Source organism: Corvus brachyrhynchos, unplaced genomic scaffold (genome assembly GCF_000691975.1).
Source record: "Corvus brachyrhynchos isolate BGI_N302 unplaced genomic scaffold, ASM69197v1 scaffold126, whole genome shotgun sequence".
In the NCBI taxonomy this organism is placed as follows: domain Eukaryota; kingdom Metazoa; phylum Chordata; class Aves; order Passeriformes; family Corvidae; genus Corvus; species Corvus brachyrhynchos.
In genome coordinates this window covers 3048079-3055047 of record NW_008239283.1, presented here as the reverse complement: position 1 = coordinate 3055047, position 6969 = coordinate 3048079, and positions in this window count along the sequence as shown.

Genomic DNA, 6969 nt, shown 5'->3' with positions numbered 1-6969 from the left:
CGCCGCTCGGCCGCGGAGAGCCCCGCGGAACAGCGCGGTGTTTTCCGCCCGCGCCCTCATTACCCCCCCGGTGCAGTTTGTTTTGGGAAGTTCGCGTCTCGTAAGAAAGAAAAAAAGGTGTGTGTGTATGGGGGGGCTGGTTGGAAGGTTGTTTGCCGTCTTTGGGCTGCGGCAAAGTTTGAGGGACGCTGTGGCAGGGAGTGAATGGTGTGTGAGCAGAGCTCCCCTCGATTCACCGGGCTGCGCGCACCATCTTAGACGTGGTCAGGAAGTGAAGTTGACTCAGGCTGGGTTTCACCTGATGATGTCGTCTGCTGAAATTCCCGGGAGTCCGGGGGAATTTGCATCACACTGAGGCTGTTCGAGGGCACGAGTAGGTGAGAAAGACCGTGAAGAATGGAAAGCAGCAAAACAAAGGAAGCAGCATGGGTGATATCGATGAGCTCTCGGTATTTTTTTTAACTGCAGGGTACTGAAATCAGCAATCAATTTTAATACTCTTCAGTTCTTTTCTAAAGAGACGTTAAGAGTTATAAAAATAGTATTTGAACAAAAAGGATTGTTTCGAACCTCCTGCCAGGAAGAACAATCTGTGACAGAGTCAAGCTGGGTCCTTCCTTATTCTTATCAGCTCTGCAGAAAGCATTATTTTGATAGATATCCCATATGGTTACAGGAATTTTTACCACAGTGGTTCTGAGCTAAACCATTTGTATGACTGCCAAGGCATTTTGTTTTAACCACTAGAAAAAAAGGTTTAAAAAAAAGAAAGTCCCTTTTTCTGTTTTTACTAGAAGTTTTATTATTTCTGGAAACAAATATCCCTTTTTAGAGGGGCACTTAGCAGTTACTGTCACTTCTGAAAGTATTTTACCTGGCTTCTCTCTCTGGGCCTTCTGGGATGTGTGGCCAGGACAACCATAAATGTTTGTGAAGGATTTCCAGTGTGTGTCTGTTGCATGGTATTTCCCCCTCACTCTGTAAGGGGATATTTACTCAGGAAAGGGAAAATAATTTTTAAACAATATGCCTTTTGTATATAAAGCTGCAAACTTGTCAGGCTTTGGTACATCAGCAGAAACCGCGTTTAACTCTCTTCTGGAAATCTGAGATTTTAAATATCCAGAAATATCCTTGGTGTTATATTCCCTTGAAACAGCTTTCTGCCAAACTTTTAACTTTGGTACTTTGCAGTCTGCTTTTAAACTGTCAGTGAAAATAAAGAATTACATTCTGTACTTGCATAGGCGGCGCAAGCTACTTGTTGCTATTAAAAACTTGTATATGCTATAGACAAATATAAAATGAATTTGAAAAGCCACCAAGTTTTTTTCCTGGCCCTAGTCACTGGTTTCAACTGTCAGTGCATGCTGTTTACAGTTTTGCATGTTCAACTGAAATCACATATTCTAAAACTACTTTTTTTTCCTCTTTTTTTCTATCGGTTGTGTTTTGCTGTTGATTTTTGTGCCTTTGAAAGCACCTAAACATAAATATACAGGAGAGAATGACACCAGTTGTCATTATCAGCGTAAGTTAGAGTGGAGAAGAAATAGCTGAGGACAGCAATAGGTAACAGTTGACTTGCACTTAGGTCTCACTGACTTTTCTCTTCATTTGTTCCTCCCAGGTTTTCTGTCTGCATTTGTTGTTTTTCCAGCCTTTCATATACAGTCTCTTTGCATCTGGTCACGTTTTTTCTCCTTGCATCTCACGCCCTTGTAGAAGTGGTGGTAGTTAGGAATTTGTGCTGTTGAATGTTTCCAGGCCCACAGCGTAGGCTTCTGTGTGTCTTGCCTTACAAAACTACCTCAGCCTGCTTTTTTCTGTTATATTTTCCTGTTGATGACAAGTGGATATTTTTGGTGTTTTTTTCTCACAGTTTTTGTGACAGGTTCATATGCTCCTTATGAGCATTTCTACTCCTTGTCAAAAGCAGTCTGCTTCCTGTGTATTTAGCAAAACCTGGTTGAGACTATGGAAGTCTAAAGTGAGATTGTTACACTTCCCAGAAGCAGCAACCTGATACTTGTAGTCATAAAATCCTGGGATCTTCAAAATACTGTATCCCCAATCAAAGCATGAAGACCATGCATTTTGTTGTGTATGTCCTGGGCCCTGCATTTTTAGGATGAAATATAAGACACTTCCCTCAGTGCTTGATTAATGCCTATCTGTGCTCTCCAAGAGGCTCTTGTACCTTGGCTCTTGGCACTGGCACAGGTTGCCCAGAGCAGCTGTGGCTGCCCTATTCCTGGAAGTGTCCAAGGCCATGTTGGATGGGGCTTGGAGGAACCTGGGACAGTGGAAGGTGTCCCTGCCCATGGCAGGGGGGTGTTGGAATGAAATGATCTTCAAGTTTCCTTCAAACCCAAACCATCCCGTCATTCCACGATTCCCTTTCCCCTCTACAAAATACATGCATATTCACAGGAGACCTTCCTTCCTTTGATTTCTTGAGAAACTTTCCAGTTCATGTTCCTGTGACATTCTGTTGCTTCTTGTCCCACTCACATCAAAAGGCTTCCTATTGGAATTGTCCCTTCAAATGGAAGTAGGAAATCTCTCATTCGGTTTGTGCTCGGTACTTAGAGGAGATTTGTTGCAACTCTGTGAGGTATTTTAGTGGTGGTAATTTAGATGTTCTTAACTGAGAGAAGATGGTTGCTTGCTTTAGTTCAGTATTTTTCTTAAGAAGTGTGTGTAACTGTGTTACGGAGAGTGCATAAATGTGGGGGTTTGGTAATGTTTTAGCTATTCAACTTGTGTGGTGGAATTTTGGCAGAAGTGTATGTTCAGTGTTGGAAAGAGCTTAACCTAAAATCCCTCAGCTATAAACCTCAACTCTGTTGGTTTTATTTTATCCAAGTTTAATAGCTTTCCAGTGTGGTTTTTGGTAGCCTGGTTTAAAATTATTCTTTATCAGCTACAAGGTTTTTTATGTTTTGTACAAGGAATCACTTTGCAACCATGCATGTATCTGTCAACGTTGTTGTGATGAGTGTTTGCATATAGCTTTTGGGAAATGTAGTGGAAAGTGAGATACTCTTTCAGCTGATTCAGAAAGTCATTGGCATGGAATAACCCAGAGAGCTCACATGTCCAAATTCCCTGAATTAGATTACTTATCCTTGATACTGCCTTGCATCTCCCAGAAACCATTTATCACTTCATTTTTTGGTGAAAAATACTACACATGCTACTTTTAATTGTAACAGTTTGTGTCAGCTCATCCACCGCGGTTCTCATGACATTTGCTCTTTGCACTGTATTGTGACTTGAATTCTTAAGTAGTTCAAAGGTGAAGTATCATTTGATGTGTAATTTACCTGGCTGCTTTATAGGAAGAAAAAGCAATTGTGTGCCAGGAAGAATGCAACAGAGTAGCTCTTGGCGTAGGCAGTGCTGCTGCTGGTGGAGTAAATGTCTCCAGCAGTTGGGAAACTTCCAAAGTTCATGGGGTGGGAACCTCTTATTGTTGTGCAGTGGAAAGGATCACTGGGTGAAACTTGGGAGCCAAGCTTTCTCTTGGCCTCCTTCCTGGTTGTTCCTTTAATGTTTGTCCTCTCCCAAGAGCTCACTTACCAGTTGGTCAAATCTTTTGCAAAATCGATTCATGAGTAGGGCTGTGAGTGGAGATGAAGGAAATGGGGGGGGCTATGACTTGTACTTGATGTCTTTCAAATGCCTTGTTTTCTTGTGTACTGAATGTTCAGCAAATTAATTAGACTTGGGTGTCTCTAAAAGGGTTTGGGGTGATTGCCATCAGTGGTTGCTTCCTGAACAACTGAAATTAGGTGTAGGTGCAGAACTCCTCTGGCCTGAGGAATAGCTGGTGTAACTTTCTCCTCTGGTGTCCTACTTTCTAGCTCTCTGTTCCATGTTGACTTTTTCTTTGGAAAACTTCACAAAAGTTTTCATTTTCCTGGCTTTCTTTATTCATATTCAGTTTCTAATTGATGAATCTGGTTTCTCCATTAACATGGCCTGTAGCCTCTGAAGGACAGATGATTTCAATACACAGAGTTTAAGTTAAAAATCACTGGGTTAAGTTGAAATAAAATCTAAACACAAGTAATTTGTTGCTTCAAGCACTTAATATATTAATCTAATTATTCAGATTAGCTAATAATTTCTTTAAATTCTTTAGAGGAGACACATGTTTACTGTCTTCAGCACAGAACACAACAGGGCTCTGAATTACTTCATCTGTAGACATTACCTCAGCAACAAAACCAGCACTCTTTAGTGGCAGTTTTTCTTAAATTTTAAGGCAGATAGATTCCTTGTTAACTGAGTTTAATTTCAGAGTTACTTGTTTGTAATCTAAACTCTTGAAGATAAAACCAGAACAGTTTTGAAACGCATATAGATAACAGGTGGTTAATATAGTTTGCTTCAGCTTCAGGGGTGGAGCAATATATAAAGAAAATATTGAACTTTAGCTCCTTTTTGTAAGTATCAGATGTACCAGTGGGCACATTGATATTTGCATATCAAATCAAATAACTGTTGCTGTAACAGGACGAAATAGTAATTTTAACTAACGTGTCTGTGCTGTGTGCAAAGTTAATTGCAGCAAAATTATTTGTGTACATCTGGATTTATTCCTATTTTTAGGTGTTTTTTCATGCATTTGGAAAGTTCCACATAGAGTCTGTATGAGCTTATTTAAAGTCATATTATTTCAGTTCTGAAAATGTTATTCTGGAGACGAAGTTGTCTGAAATCTCTGGCTGATGTGTGTGGTTGCAGGTTAATGTAATGCATTGCTGTCCTGACTGTCCAAGTGGGTGTGATCTCACTCTTGGGTCTGGCACTGCACTTGGCATATGATGGTTTCAGAGGAATAAAATGTATGAAATCTATTTTCAGTGTGTTTTTCTGATCTCTGCAGAGTATGTCAAGGTAGTTTTTTCTGTTTCCTTATGTGCATATAGCAAACAAATTTAAATAAAAAATGGCAGCAGAATAATTGTGTTGCGATGGGTGATATAGCTTCTAAGAAACTGAAACTTCTTATACTGAAGAAGTTTGCATAAATACATTTTTTGTGAGTTTTGCAAAATCCACTGGGCAGGTGGTTGATCCAGGGGAAAAAATACAGTAAATAGATCCAAAAGATTTGAATTAATACTGTTGCATCTCATGAGAGGCTTGTGATTAGCGGAGTTCCTGTCTTGCTTATGACAAAAAAACCCCTTTTTAGTAACATTCTCCTGAAGTGTTGGTTTTCCCTTTAAAAAAAAAAAAACAACAGAGGGAGGGAGAAGGAAAGCATGATGGAAGTGAAAGACAGTCTTCCATAGTCAGTAATGCTCAAAATTTGTGTGTGGCAAACTTTATATCCAGAATTAGTTGCTATGATTAGTTATATTAATAAGATCATCAAGTAAAATCCACCTTTATTCTGTAGTCGGGGGTTTTGAATATTGTTTTACAGGCCAGGCGTAATTTTTAATGATTTAAATAGCAGTTGTGTTTGGAAATGTGCCATCCCCTCCAACGAGTGTGAGACTCTGCTCACTGAGTGCTGAGGGGAAAGATATATGGCAGTAACATCATCAAGTGTTAGTCTGGGTTACTAATAAATTACAGTGTCTGAGCTTTCAGAGGTTTCCAGAGTCACTTGTAGAGAGAGGCTCGGCGCTTGGTGTTGGCTGACTTCTTGATTTCCTGACAGTAAATTGCATTTTTTTCCTTCTGTTTATTTTAGTGCTCTGGGAGAGCACTTTTCTGTGGCGGCACTGCAGGCACTACTCTGTGTATGATGAGATGGCCTCGTTGGGATGATTCACAGCAGGGTTGTGTCTTCTGTGGATGGAGGCAAAGAGCAGCAGACTCAGATCTGCTTCTGGTCTGCCTTGTTTGACAGCACTCAAGATGAAACCAAATCTATTTACTCCACAGCCAAGCCACCCCAACAGGCCTGTGCCAGTCTCTTTGCCTTGCTATTTACTTGGGAAATTTTCTTCTGTCTTGAGCAACTAAGACTGTGCTGTAAGTGGGGAAACTTACAGGGAGCTGCCAAGCTTTGAATTGCTTTTGTTGTGGAAGAAGGGATCTTAAACAGATTATATCTGAATGGTTCTTAAATCCTAAAGTATAAGCAAAACAGTGCCTGGGTGTTTTTTGAACAATAGAATGGTAGAAGTTGTACAATGGTGTACTTGTCTTTGAAATTCAGAAGCCAGTTTCTCTTGGACTAATTTGTGAGCTGGACTCGTCCTTCCAACTCAAGATATTCTATGAACTTTTAGGATTTTCTTTATCTCTGTGGGTCTAAACCAGTTTAGCTGCAGTCCAATTCTGAGAGGTCAGGTTTTGCTTGCATTGATGGCTTTTAGAGATTCCTGCTTCGTATTCACCAAAGCAAGTGTGTGTGCAGCTCTACCTGTTGACCTGCCTGTCTTTCTTAGGATGTGTCTAATCAGCTGTTGTGGATTAGTTCAATTTCAAGACTGTTTGGGCAAATTAGCATCAAATGCAGTTTGGTCCTCTGGCAGAATTGAGTTTTGGGCTTTTTTTTCTCGATTTCCTAGCTTAAAAGTATCAGTTGTTTTTTTCTTAAGGTCTGACACTCGGGCATAGAGCAGACCTGAAATGAGCTGTGACTCTGAGAATCTCCAAGATGCAGCTGTGTGCACAAATGTGACCACTGGTTTGCCGTGAGAGGTAACAGGGCAACAAATGGATGATCAGCCCCCCTCCTGACAACATCTGTGAGTGTGAGCTTTTGCCTGCTGAAAGCAGTTGTAGCAATTCGATGTGAGCTTTGCAGGTGATGCCAGTCTGCAGAGGTTAATGAGGAGAACATCGTGCTGCTCTGTACAGCTCCTGTGCAGCAAATGAAAACACCTGTCTCCAAAGAGTGTAGGGCAGTGCTTCTGGCAAACCTTACAAGTTTTAGAAGTAAAGAAAACCAAAACAACCCAAACCACCCCAGACTAGCTGTGAATCTCCTAGGGA